The sequence below is a fragment of the Cotesia typhae genome, unplaced genomic scaffold (assembly GCF_013202065.1).
Source record: "Cotesia typhae breed Kobodo isofemale line unplaced genomic scaffold, CoteBio_Ctyphae contig_123, whole genome shotgun sequence".
Taxonomy (NCBI): domain Eukaryota; kingdom Metazoa; phylum Arthropoda; class Insecta; order Hymenoptera; family Braconidae; genus Cotesia; species Cotesia typhae.
Window position 1 is genome coordinate 3,005,218 of NW_027423715.1, and position 15,527 is coordinate 3,020,744.

General features: G+C 29.2%; 1 protein-coding gene across 3 annotated transcripts in view; it reads right to left on the reverse strand.

Annotated features, from left to right (window-relative positions):
- The window catches only part of LOC141533370 (uncharacterized), a 160,414-nt gene that overhangs the window by 24,205 nt on the left and 120,682 nt on the right, over positions 1-15,527 (reverse strand). The window lies entirely within an intron of this gene.

Here is a 15,527-nt window from a genome sequence, read left to right on the forward strand (position 1 = left end):
CACTATAAATTATTGAGAAAAAAATTGATTATACAGTGGATAAAATATCTAAAATTATGCGTGGTCTGGCTTCTGGAGTTTGAGATTTATGTGTGATTATATCATTAACAAATAAAATCCGGGTTTTTAAATGATTATTTTGAACTTTTAAATTATCAGAAGCTTGTACAAAATTTAATATTAAAATTAAGCTGTGATGTTTATCAAAAAATTATAAAAATACGAGCAAATTTTTATTAAAAATCTCTTAGTAGCTTTGTTTTTAATTATACGGAATTATTGCTAAAATTAGAATCATTCCAAACAATTTTTCACCTTCCCCCCCCCAAAAAAAAACCATATTAAATTGTTTTTACTTTAACAAGAAATACAGTATCTATTTCTTGACAATTAATATACAAATTTAATGAATAATTTATTGAAAATGTCTCGTCTATTTTCGTACAATTTTTGTTGAATAAAACGAATGAAAAAATTATAATTTTTCTCTTTCAATGCTTTCAAATATTTTTTATTGAGTGTAATTGTTAATATTGTAATATTGATATTTTTTTTTCAATCCACAAAAATAAAATGTCTGTTTTAGATTTGTCCTTAATATTTGAAAAGATAATAAAATCATAAGTATCTCGTTGGAGGTTAAATTCATATTAATAAACGGGGTTATTAATTAAGCGACCGAGAATATTGATGTAAAGTAAATGAATAACCGTTTGGATATTATTAAACAGCTAATTATATATATGTATACATAAAAATCGATAATATTGAGGATGGCGCAGTGTCTCTAGGTGAAAGGTGAGAGATTATCGATTGAAGATGCGGGCGGTCGCCAATAAGAAATCCAATATATCGTGTTGATTATGGTAATTAGCGAAGATCGATTACGACTAATCGATTAATATATTATTAACATAAAGCAGAAAACAAATCAATATGTATGGAGTAATAAAAAAGGATTATTACCGTTTGTGTTATTATAATTATTAATTTAAAGTTTATAATTGCACTACTAAACGAGTTTTGTCGCTGAAATAGTAGCCACAAAAACCCGTTGATTGGAATCTAGACAGACGTGCAAGGAAAGAGCCTACAATATGTAAGGATGGATATGTATTAACTACATATGTGTATCTACATATACCTGGAACCCGTTGTGAGCGGTTTTCTTTGAGGTTTTCAAGCTACGGAGTTTGCTGACAACGCACACCCGAAATGCTTTGATTCCCACCGAAGGAGCGTCTAGTGGCCTTGCCAATAAATTATACAATATTTATTGGCCGTTTATTTTTTGGGACTTGTCTTAACATGTTTTGCTTGTATATATTATGTGTATATATCTATATCTTTATCTATGCTTGTATTTGTACATCTTTCACTCTTTTACACCAATACTATCTTACTCTTTAACGTATTGCGCCTTTTACCAAGTTCTGGAAGATTCAGTGTCATGTTTTTTTAGTGTGAGCTTATTTAAATTACGCTGTTGTGTTTTTTGTGATTGTTTTTGATAATAATATCAATAACAATACAGGTACGATGATTGAAAAAATATCGTGATCCCCAAAAACTATTTTTAAGATAGCTGGTTGTTTTAATTGAATAAAAAAAAAAATTTTGGAAAATTTACTTAAATGTTATCGAAAAAAAATCTAAAAAAAATTTTTAATTCAAGAAATTTTTTTCTAAAATTTTTAATAAAAAATTGATGTGACGTTTTCATTGTTGTCGTCTTCGTTACCATGGAAACGGTTGAATATTTAATTTTTATAGAATAAATTTTTAATAAAATAATTCGATAATTAAAACGTATGTTGAAAATTATTAAGCGTTAAAATATAATAATAATCAACAGTTACATAAAAAAAAATTCACGCACCCGGAAAGATTTTCCTTTGAGGTGATAAATTACCTAAAAAAAAAAAATCCTATTACTAAATAAAAAATGTTCCTTCAATTAACATACAATAATTACTTGTACTTAATCTATTAGCCACGTCACTTGCTCTTTACTGCTACTACATGGTGTACGGTACAGTCAACATCTCAACTTCTCAACTAAACATTAAATTACTTAAGTGCACAAGTGTATCAGTGGCTTGGTTGGTAAACCTACGCAGAAAAACGTGATGAACATATTAAACACGAAAAAAAATATAATAATAAAAATATATATCTCGGACTATGTAATCCACGCATGTAATGCCAACATTGCATTAGTAAATAACACTCCCAACATTTAAAAATATTAATTTTTTATATGAATAAATCTTCACTCAACTGTTACTATTTTATAAACTGCAAATAAAATAGTTATTATTTCATAAGCCGTAGATAAATATAACGTGTAACAAGTATATTATTTTTTATTATTTCTGTATTATGTGATATGAAGACCCGAGAAAGCATTATTTAGCAATTATAAGTGGTTATTTAATATGTAGCCAAAGAAAATAAAAAGTTTTTAAAGTTACTGTTGCGTAACTGGGAGTGTCTTTAAAGGGAACTAACAAACATATATAATGTATAATAATATAATTTAACGCAGTATAATAGTGTTACAGTACACATTCGCCGTTATGTACATTAAATACCCTCTGTAGGCGCCATCTCATCAAGCTAAGTGAAATATTTCACGATTCACGAACCAAGAATTATATTACGCATTAGAATTTAATTTTTTTAACTACTCGCTCAATGCTTATCGCTTACTGGCTATTAACTACTGGGAAAATTCGGTATTCTATTGTTAGAAAAGTTGTAAGTCAAGCTGGATCATGTTTTTTTTTTTTTTTTTTTTTATTACTTCGTATATAAAATTTAATGAAAAAAAATTTAACTTTAATCAATATCTTTTGGCTGAATTTTTTTTTATATTTTTTGACATTAAAAAGTCTTATATTTTTTTAGAAAATTTTTTTAGACAATTTATGCCAAAAATAAAGGAATTTGTTTCCTAAAACTCGAGCCACTGCCCAAAATAATAATCAAACTATCAGTCCCATGACCTAAAAATCTACTTAAATCTAGGTCTAGATAATCCTTATATTTCGACAGCAAGATCGAAACCACCGTGAGAAAACTTGCGAAAAGAAGTGAGTTATCGTAACTCATCGCAATTAAGACCGCTAAATCTATTATTTCAGACTCAGCGACTGTCACATTATTAAATATTAAAAATAATGTGTGTTTAGGATCTCTGAACGTGTGTCGCGGGTCGCGGCGCCAGACAGTCGTGGCGTCACAGTGGCCTTTCTCTGGCGCTATACCGGAATTTTATAGTTTAAACAAGCTCAGCTGGTTTTGTCTTAAATTGTTATCATTGCGATTATAGTTTTGTAAAAAGTAACTTTTATCACCGCCCAGTGCATAAGATTTAAAAAGTTTTTTCATTTTATTTTACATTTATTCCCTCCTGTCATTACATTCATTTTCAGTGGGTCAGATACTGTTTTATTTATTTTCCTAAGATTTACAATAAACTTCACAGTTTAACTCCGATCCTGATATTATGGTAATAAGGTACTACTAACTGTAGCAGAGCATAGATGAAGATGATAATTTTACTTGGAGAAAGTAGACCGAGAAAATAATAAAAATTTTTATCGTTAAATTTTAATATTAGATTGTTTTTCACAGAAAAGATCAATTCTTGAATTAAAAAAATTTTTATTGATTAAAAAAAATTTTTTTTTGGTAAAATTAATTTCTTTTTAATTAAAAATTTTTAAGTACAGAAATTCCCGATAAACGGAAAGAAATGTGAATTTTTGAGCTTAGTTTAAAAAAAAGTGTTAAAAAAATTTTTTTGCAAACACTGTGGCACCTAAAATTCACTAAAGATCCAGGTTACACAGAATTTTTTCTCTCGACTGTTATGTAGCTATTTGTAACAGTTTAAATATTCACCCGCAGAGAAAAACTGAGTGGAAGTAAAGAGAAAAAGAAAAGATAAATTTTTTCCCGTTGTTCAAATATTTACGCGCACTGATAATTTTAATTAAAGCTTTAGAAAAATTTAGTCTATTTGCTAGCTGGAGTTAAATATTTATCGAGCTACAAATGGATTTTAATTAAACTTGTTCGAGTACATGGAACTCATTACTTTGAAGCTTAAAATATTTTTTTTAACGTTTTTTCAAACAAATTCTCATTAATATGCTCTCAATTATGTTAAAATTCTTAGTTAATTACTATTGAGTAAAAATTTTCTGAAAAAAAAATTTTTTTTTCTATAATCAGGACAAATTTTTCAATTAAAATATTTTTATGCCGCATGTGTTCTACCACCGGTCCGTGATTACCAAATTAGAATTTTTTTACGACATAGTTGCGCCCTAAATTTTTTTTAACGATCATGGGCATCCCGTAATTTATAGCCGAAGGAATAAGAGATACTAAAGAACGATTGCCAGAAATTTTCTTGCTCCTCCCAGCCCCGAAAATTCGGTGATAAAATTCTAAAAATAACAACTTTCATTTTTGGGTTTTGCTTTTATTAAAAAAATAATAAATAAAAAAACTTTTGAGTTTATATTTATGAAGCATTTGGAAGGAATAAAAAAATAAATTTTTTTTTATTTTTCGCAAAGTTACAGAGAAAAATTTTCCTTTTATCGGTGTAAAGTAATTATATTAAAGACTCAGACCGTCTTCCGATGAATTAATAGCAACATATTCGAGTATTACTGTGAGAAAGTAATATTATAATACATCTCGGGGATTACATATTCATAAATATGACTATAACTGCTCAAAGATTATTATAATAACTAATAACGTTTCTTAATGCACATTGAAATGATAAATAGTTATATTAAGTAACAAAAAATAAAGCACTAAAATTACTAGAGAGAAAAACTCAAAATTGCATAATTATGTCAGTAAGTGTGTCAGTGAAAAAAATTTTTTTTATACATATATTATATTTCTATATAGTTATGTTTATGTATTACATATGCAAAGCATCTAGTTGGCGTTTTCTGATAGAGTTGCGGTTTGTTTTGAATCGTAATTAGTGCCACAAGATTATTCTTATAAATGTATGAGTATAGCTGTAATATTACAGATATAGTTATATATTATATGTTTATAGTAATATTTATGTACATTACATTCGCATATAATATAATGACAATCGTGTAAACTTCTCGAGTTAAAATACTGTAATTTTAAGCGATAGTTCGTCATCATTTATGCCGTTCACTCATGCGTATTTATTTAAGCTCTGAGTCGCGGTTTTAATTCTACTTTTGTAGAAAAATTTACTTACGAAAAAAATTTTAATTATTACAATTATTTAGCGTTACTTTATTTTTACTCAAGCCGATATTTTAATATTGGAAATTTAAAAGAAATTTTATTAAAAATATTTCCAATGTTTATATTTATTCGTTAGTATTTTTTTATTAATTAGAAGTGAGATAGAGAATATATGAAACAAGATATTGATATGCAAAGCACCAGTAGCAAAACAAAACCGATAACTCTTCAATAAAAATAAACAATTCTTGATATTATAAATTCTATAATAAAAAACAAATGTTAAATGTCACATTAAAGTTCAAGGGCAAGTTTTAAGTATTTTAAAAAAATTTTTATACCTATATAGATTTGTATTTATAAAATATAATATAAATAAAAAGAAAGTATTAAATAGTTTATCATGTCTGGAGGTTATCAAAATCCCTGCAGAATCAGAATCAATTATCCAAGACGTTATTGAAATGTTGCAATTTTATCTTTTATTATTATTAGATAAATATTTGTATTAACTGTGCATTTATTTATTTTATTTTTAAATTCAAATTTACATACTCGATTAAATTTTTGATATTATCTTTCGTGCTTATTAAAATAATTTTTTAGATAAATTTTTAATTATCAAAAAAATTTTTTTTCCTCAAAAAAAAAAAAAAATTATTATTTTTCAGAGAAATCTCACACCGAGAAGCACGTTATAGAATATTATAATTGTATTATAATTATAATCATATCAATTAGAAGATTCTGTTGAGTAACTGGGCTTTGAGGGGTGATCTGGTGGGTTGACGGAAGGTGACAGAGTAGAAGCACCGGATAGGTTCTCAGCTAATGGGTTTGAGTCGTGACATTTGTCAAGAGGTTGAAGAGTCTAAATGGAATGCTCAATGTATGTTAGCTGTCCGTTACCACCGGCGTGTTTCTACATACGTCACGGTACGCGGTGCCTGAAGTATACCTATATATTTATGTTATGTTCTCTTCTGATCCTCAGTTAAGTTCGCTATTAAACCATTATATATCACATAAGAATAAGAATGTCTATAATACGGGTATAGTACTCAGCATACACCATATACTTATTCTATACACCCCACAACTAAACCAGAGCAAGCAAACTCGGTTTCCCGTCTCGATTAAGCGTTTCTGCTCCTTGCATTACAATTTCAAGCTCAACTACCGTCATGAAAACAAACTTTCTGCAAAACTTTCGACGGTCTTACTCACTACACGCGATACTTTATTATTTACCTTTTATTTTTCATCGTATGTGTTTATCTATTAAATATTCATACTGATGGCTTCTTTAGAAATCTAAAACTTTGTCATTGTTCCTATTAAATATGCCTTGAATAGCAAAATAAGATCGAGAAGTATCATTTGTTAAAAAATTTTTTTTCTAGTTGATTAAATTAAAAATTACACAGTAAAAAATTTTTTTATTAAATATTTAACACTTTTTTATATTGATTTGAAAGAATAAGTGTTAAATTTAGGCTTAAAAGTGTTAAATATATAATAAAAAATTTTTTTAATTTAAAATAAAAATTTTATTTGTCTAAAAATTAAAAAATTCGTATTTAGAAATAAAAAAAAAAAAAATATAACCCTAATTTATCTTAGAAATATACTTGAGAACTTTAGTTCTATTTATCCTGTATAATTAAAAAATAATTTTGACAACCAACCTGTTATTTACAAATTAAAAAACCCTCGAAACAAATTTACGTCGTACGTTTTGAAAATAGAGGCGATCGAAGTAACCCCGAAACAAGTTGGATTTCCAACCCCGTTCTCCCTAGTCCCCAGTCCAATAATTTTCTACCCTAATAATAATAACCTTAACAACTCCAGTATGCACTTTGGTGAACTGAAAATAAAAAGCTGGAGCTTTACTTGCATCGATAAAAAATTGAACGTTCCCAAAAGTTTGAGTGGTGTTCTATGCAATTTGAAATAAAATGAAGCCCGTTAATTTAGCAGCGCACAAAGGAAAGCATGTCGTTGATTCGCCAGCCGGTTCCCACAGGCCCCTCACCAATTTACGGGCAGCGGAGATTACGCGAAACGTCATTACATACTATATTTGAACGTGTATGCTCCGGTGCGTGTTGCCAGAGTATATATATGCAGGCTGGTTTGTATCGATCGAATACACTTGTTAAAGTGTTGAAGTGTTAAATTTGTGGGTCTAAACTTCTAGGTACGAATTCTATACAACATCACCCTCTGAACTACTCGCACACTGATAAAATCAATCCCATTTCCGTCGCCAAAAAGCTCAATTACTTTAACGATAATCATCAATTTCGATGGTAATGGTACTGCTAAAAATTGCATGACTTTTATGTCGCTAACTGAATTTTGAAACCCACAATCAAAATCTATTTTTGCTCCGGCTTTAATTCTTCATTTGTCCAAATCATTTCATCTACTTTTACCGTTAACCAATTAAATTTTACTTAAATACATTTTTAGAAAAATGGAGTCGATATTTTTAACAATTTTTTGAATGCAAATTTTGTAAATTATAATTGGTAATAATTAAAAATTTAATTTTACAAATTAAAAAAATATAAAAGAAAAAATTATCTGAAATTCTTCAAATTTTTTAGTTTTTTTTTCCAATTAAAATTTGTCTTGCAAGAAAGATGCTCAAAAAATTTTCCGTAATTGACTAAAAAAAAAAAAAAATGAATGTCAAATATATTTTTAGAGACCCTTAAAAATATATTTATGTAGTAAGTACAGATTAATTATATTTAAATGAAGAATAAAGAGGGCATTACATTAGATCGAAGGTAATAGAAAATAAATGAATAAGCTTCTTCATCACGAATGCGATCTATCTTAAAAGTGATCTTTGGTCATAATGGGCAGTACGTGACTGAGGAGAGAATTAAGTACAACAACCCCCGGAGAATAATTTACATAATATGTACATTGGATCGTAAACTTAAATCGGGTACTTGGATGGGCAGACGAAAAATACTAGTTAACCGTAATGAAATCATGCGTCACCAGTTAGATGCTAGATGTATAAATATAAGACTGCTCAAAGTAATATATAAGACACTCATTGAATAGAAAGGATCGATTTATAGATCTGATGGATAAATGAAATGTTTGTCTTAGATATTGTGGGGCTTCTATCTAATAGTCCGATGTCATCGTATCGTCAAAGTTGTTCGACGTGGTAACTGATAATGATAACTTATAGCTGATAAAATTATAATATTTGAGCTCTTGATTGTAAAACTTCACTCTTTATTGATTGTGATGGTGATCTTTTCAAGTGTGTCACTATTACGTACTAAAATATTATTGTTATTATTTATCTTCAAGTTTTTGGTACCAAATTGAAAATAAAGCTTAAAATTTTGTCAATTTTAAATAGCTTATTATTTCTTTCTATACATGCAATGAAAAAAAAAATTAATTTGAATTAAGAGAAAAATTCTTGGATAAAGTAAAATTTGCTTAAACCAAATTTTTCATTTAAAAATTTTTTTTTTATTCAAATTAAGAAAATGAAGGTTTTAAAAATTATTTATTAATTCAATAACATTCAATCCAATGCTTCAAATGTAATTATTTATTGATTGTCAAATAAAATGAATAAAATATCACTAATTAATGGCATCAAAAAGACTGTTGAAATTTAATAAAATATAATCCATGAAAAAAAAAAAGCACTTTTGTACTTGACTCTAATTTTTTTCAATTAAATCTAACAACTCCCATTGGAAAACATCTCCCATGTTTTTTTCGACAAAAATTTACAGCAATAACAATAACAATTATTTGTCAATTTATCACCCGTCATTTTTAACTTTTACAACTTCCCTTTTTCCGAGGATAAAAATAACAAAAACCCACCGTCGATTATTTTCACTAAAAAAAATTGACAATAACAAAAATTCCAGTACAAAAGCTTTTTATTCTCACTTTATCATAAAAATAAATTCACATTGTTCATTAAATCAAGCGTATGTGCAAACACGTAATGAAAAAAGGTTCATTGAGCGCACGTGTTTTCGTGGATCCAAAAAAAAAAAAAAAATAATCGTTGGTACCAAAGTACGGTGCCGTATAAATTTCACCGCTGTAAAAATACATTATTTTCATAAATAATATTTTCAGTTAACGTGTATTTTCATAAGGTCGGTGACCCCCGAATACATCCGTCACCGTTACGTCAGTGTTAACCATTCGAACTAAAGAAAATATATCCAATATAATCTCTACGATGTAATTTAATGCCATAAAAGATATTCAAAAAAAAATACTAATATAAAGGAAGCTATTCATACATTTCACATGATATATATGTATATAGATGTATATATATAATACCCAATTGAAAATTCGAGAGGCATTTTTACCTATCTCTAGTACAAGATAACATAATACATGCATATACATTTCCCAAGGAGGGATTATTTAGATCACGTCATTGTTAAACTATTTTCCCATTGTCGTTATAATACATACATCATATTATTGTAATATTTAAATCAACCCCCTCGATTTTCACACTCACCTGCCCAAAATTTTTACCTGACACTCTATCCCGGGCCCAAACAAAGTCCCTCTCAGATTCACAAGCACCCCACTGACGAAAAAAACACAAAGAAGGACACAAAGAAAACCCCAAGTCCCGTTAGTTCACAACCAGAGGGGTCGCTGCACTTTTCATTCACGCAAAAATAATCCGAGGGGTCGTTTTTCTCCCTTCCTCAATAGAATCAAAGCACACCGGCACTGACTCTAACCTATTTATATTGTGTTCTTTGTCCCGAGGTATAATGGGGCACAACGAATTTTTCTGGGGGACCGCTTTTCGAAGTTTCCGTTTTTTTTCGCGATCCGAGGGCTGGTAAATCAAGAAGTGTTTATTTTGTACTGAATTTTTTAATTTTGTAAACTGTTGGAAATGTTATTTTGATTTTTACAAGATTCTTTTCTTTGTGGGTCATTTTATATCGAAGGAATTTTTAAAATCATATTTTTTGACATGTTTTTTTATGCTTGCCTATTAATTTTTGGCCTTTGATCTGTAAAAATTTATGAGATGAATTTTTTTTTTTAATTTAAAAAATATAATCGTATAAAAAAAAATGACAAAAAATTTTTTTTGTAAAAACGTTACATTACATCTAAACATTACATTAAATTTAAAATTTTTTAACACGAGTATTAAATAGTTTTAAAACGTAAAGTTAAGTAATTTAAAAATACTGATTTTAAACTTGCGACATAGGTCTTACACAATACAAAATAAATTTAGTAGGAGCTCTTACAAAAGTACAAGGGACTCACTAGGGAAATAATGTCACAACAGATCTATTTAGCGGCAATACGATACATCAAAATACAGTTCGAGGGGTAAAACAGGTTAGGTCTTCACAGCGGGAGATTTTTTCTATTTATCTGTGCTGCATGGGCCCTATTCTTGTCTACTGTCTCTATGTATGTAGATTTGCTGGTAGCGTAGGATTGTATTGGGTTTGTTGTTGTTCTCCACAGGATTTGTGAGATTATATCTGTATACGTGTAGATGCATTCTACATAGTAATGATGATCATTGTTTACGGGCCTGCGTAGTGTGTATTATATGTGTGAGAGAGAAAGAAAGACGGGATTAGGTATAGTGTGTCAACAGGTGTGCTCACTGGATTTTGTTTTTCGCTGTAAATTTATGTGTGTGTCAGTGTGATACAATATATGCAACTGAATTAGTTCTGAACTTCATCAGTATGTATATCTAACTCTCTAATATGATTTTGTGGGCGTACGACTTGTCTATTTTATCAACGAACTACTATTTGTGTACGGATTCTGTATTTGCGAGGTTAATTTAAATTTTGTGGGTAATTTTACTCCGAAATTGTTTTTTGATTATTTTTCGAAATATTTAGTCACACTTAATAGAAAAAATTTTTTTTTAAATTAAATCAATGAAATTTTTTGCTTTAATAAATAATAATTTTTTTTAAATTCCATTGTTCTTTCTTAATTATTGAGGTTTTTAAAAAAATAAGCTCATCCCGATGTTACACTCAGCAAGAGCTTTCATTTGAGTACCCACATGCATTTTCATATAATTTTCATACATACATATATATGATATAAATATAAATATATGAAAAATTGATGTGGGTACTCAAATGAAAGGTCTCGATGAGTGTAATATCAGAATGAGCTTATATTTTTAAAAATATCATTAGTTGACAAGATAGCAATGTCAGTTCTTAATTATTGACGTTTTCAAAGATATAAGCTTTCACTTTGTAACGAAAGATTAAAAAATTCTATAAATAGAATAAATAAATAAAAGAAGCTTAAATAGTATAAAGTACGGTGCGTTTGTACACGAACAATATACTCGCAGCGGCGATCTCAACAAAGTTGACAAGGGGGTTAGTCGGTGCATTACGTATTCCAGGCACTTTCGTCTACCGGGTTTCCGCAAACACACGATCCACTCTTGTACCATTAACTTCGCCAGTTCTTCTGCTGATGACAGTGATAGTGACCAGGCTAATTATCATTCATCATTCTTGTTTTTAATTATTCCTTTACATCTCGATCTACTAAGCAAACATTCAAAAATCCGGTTTCAAACAAACGATTCTTAAAAAAAAATAATACTTTTAAATATTCACCAAATGTGAGTTTAATCGTGCCCGAAAAAAAATGACTAAATAATAATAATAGTGGATAAAAAACGGCAAAGTTCATGTACGGGGTCATAGACCTTTGAAAGTTAAATAAAAAAGCTACCAATTATCAAGTGTCTCTCATTAATGACGAAAAAATCCAATTGAAAGGAAAAAAAGTTTAGTAAAACGTAAAAACAGTCTCTATAATCTGCGCAGGCTGTCGTTCCGTTTAATTAGGCCGAGATGTATCGCTTCATTGAATAGAACCGAGTGTGCACAAGATCAAGATGATAGGTAGCGACTACCCGCACAAATACACACTCAGATCCTCGTACCGTCAGTGTATATTTATATAAATAGAGGTGTATGTAATCAACAAACCATATCACGAGCGTACATTAACGTTAGCTGATGTTGCCAAGGACGGGGACGAACACAATCCAAGGAGATTGACACACACTTTTAATATTGTAGTTTAATGTATCTAATCAAGTCTACAGGTATTTTTTTAAAGCTCACCACATGTATTTAGAGGCCGTTGTATACATAATATTACGCTAGGTGTTCGCTCTGTTCGGGTTCGCCGATCGAGGTTTGAACTCCGTTGAACTGTATGAGGTTAGACGAAACAAGTGTGTGTATATGGAGTAGGATGAAGTGAACCAAGTGTGGGTGTGGGTCTGTGTAGTCGAACGAGCAGTTATCGGGTTGTCGCCGGGTCAATGTCGCCAGAGTAATTACCCTCTGTCTGTTTTTGCTTGCTCCTATTTCTCTCCTGGAATCGCCCATGTGTTTTTTCATTTTTTAATATTTTTATTTTTCAGGTCTTCGTTGACATTGCCACCCACTTACAGCGTCATTATTTTATTATTTTTTTTTAGATAATAATTCATTACGGATAATTTTTCTGGGTACGAAAATTGATTAGATTAATTAATTTTTTTTTTTAACAAAATTTCTCTCAGAAAAAAATTTAATAAAAGAATTAAAAATTTTTACCAACAAATTTTCTCACAAATAATTTCACACCTTCTCCTTTCTCAAATTTCTCATCAATACAATCGATTTTTTTGTTCATTTGTATTTTCATCTTTGTGAGAAAATTTTTGAACGGTATATTGCGTTGCGTGTAACCACCCAATCGTCGCAATACAACTTATATTCATTTATTTTTATATTTATATTTATATTATCTTTACTCTCTTTCTTTCACTACCGCTTAGCTTATTCACAGTTATCACTTGGCATCGAAACCTTTTATGCGATTGTTAGTGATGTTGATGCGGTTTAGCTCTTTATGCTACTTATTCCTCACTTTCAGACACATATCCCATAATACCTTAAAAGTATTATGATTACCATTATAATGATCCGAATAGAAGTAAATATAAATATTGGGAAAAAAAATTTTTTAATAATAATAATAATAAAAATAATAAAAATTTTTAAAACGGTTAAATTACAACTCGACACGGTTTCACAGGAAAATTTTCCCTCTTTGCTCTAAAGACTCACAATTAGTGAATATAAGTTAAGTTAAGAGTAAAGAGAATAACCGAAGAACACGAACTTGTGAAGATGATGATGATGATGATGATGATGATAATGATGAGAGATCCGAGTGGTGACCACTCATGGCGACTCCGAGGTTGGTTTCATGAGAAACGAGCCGCACGTCTTTCTATCTTGGTCTTGGAGCTCCGTTCACCGCGATTAGGATCGCTAACTTTTAACTATTCCACTGTAGTCAGCCTATACTACTTATATTATGCTTTTCCGAGCTTACACTGCTCTACATGCTATGTGCACTGGATTCTAAACTCACTAATCCTATCACCAACTCGGCTATCAACCTTTACTGCGTACTTTTGCTAGTAATAGTATACTCAGGCTGCTTATCTGCTATTCGTAATTATTGGGGTCGAATGAGCCATCATTGTGGGAACTCTGTATTTTGTTAATTAATTTTCATTTTAAATTTAATGTTGTAGATGTGTGGTGATCGTAGACCAGTGCAAGTAGAGGTATTTTATTTATTTGATTTGTCCAGTCATTTCTAATTAGTGAGACGAGCACTGCGGGATACTGGAGATAATTTTTTGATGTTTTTTTTTTTGTGTCTAATATTAACCGTTTTTGTTGTGTTTATTTTAAACGGTGTAGTTTTATTGATTTAGTTGGAATTGTTCGTGTAAATGCTTAGAAATGGAAAATTTTACGATCATAAATTTTTATTTACTAAATTTAAAATTAAATACACTGATAGAAGAACTTATTAACTATTAATAATTTAATTTATTCGAAGACAATTATTTAATTTAGCCAAAAAAAATTTTTATTTTTGCTTTTCATTTTAAATAAATATTTATTAAATCCTATGATGTTAAAAAAATTATTTGTTAACAGTTAATAATAAAACTTATTAAATATAAACAAATCCTTCTATCAGTAAGCTAATAAAAAAAATAAAATATGATTAGTAGATGATTTGATTAAAATAAAAATTGACTAATAATAAAATACATCTGATACAATTGCATCAATTGAAATAACTTATTAACTTGAGATTTTCCTCTTTCTCAGGGTGCCGATGACTCGATTGAAACAACTCTGTTAGTAATTGAAGGCTCATCTCCTGCTATGCACAACAGGCTACACGTATATAAATATAAGAACAAATACACATCTAGATATAAAAGATCTTGCTGTGAGACGCATCAGGTAAAGAATCATCATCATTGCTCTAGAGCTGTATCTGGTCTCTACTCGTAATGCACAAAGCACCGATTGTGCTTGGTTCTCGGCACTAGACAAGCAAATAAAAGTAAAGTAACTACTCAGAAGTAAACCTCACTCCTGAGACTTACAATATACTCTCTCTTGCTCTTTCACTAGATTTTTTTTTCTCGATTTTATTATTTTCTTCTTCTCTACTCTTACACTCTTGTCGAGTAAATTATGATTGTCGAGTCCATCAACGCTTCTACGTTTTATAAGTCATTACGACATCCCGATCTTGCCGTTGGAATAAAATTACCCGGAATCGTTCCTCGCTCAATACAACCTCTTGGACTCCATCCGTTATATTAATCTATAGTGTTTTTAAATTTTTTATCGTACTTAATATTTATTTTTTAATACGAGTTTCAGTAGATCCTAAGATTTATGTATAAGAGTTCTATCGATCTAAGAAAACACCGGTTCAACATTATTAACCAGATAATTTCCTCAATTAGCTTTTTCGTTACACCTGACTGACTATTATTTTATTTGTTTATTTATTTCCTCACAATTATTGTGTAATTGTAACATGAAAGTTCAAGAGTGATAAAAATAATCCTCGTCAATTTTAAAATTTTATATTTACACTAAAATTTTGCACGCCTTATTAAAAAAAAAAAAAAAATAATTCCGCGGTGATTTTTTTATTAATAATCATTAAAATAAATTTAATAAATGAAATAAAAATAATTAAAAAAATTAAAATAATTAACAAACTTACTTACTAATAATTTGTAGCTGAAAATACTAAAATTATATCTACTTTTAAAACTTGTATAAGATTACAGTAAATTACTCATGTTATAATAGAGACATATT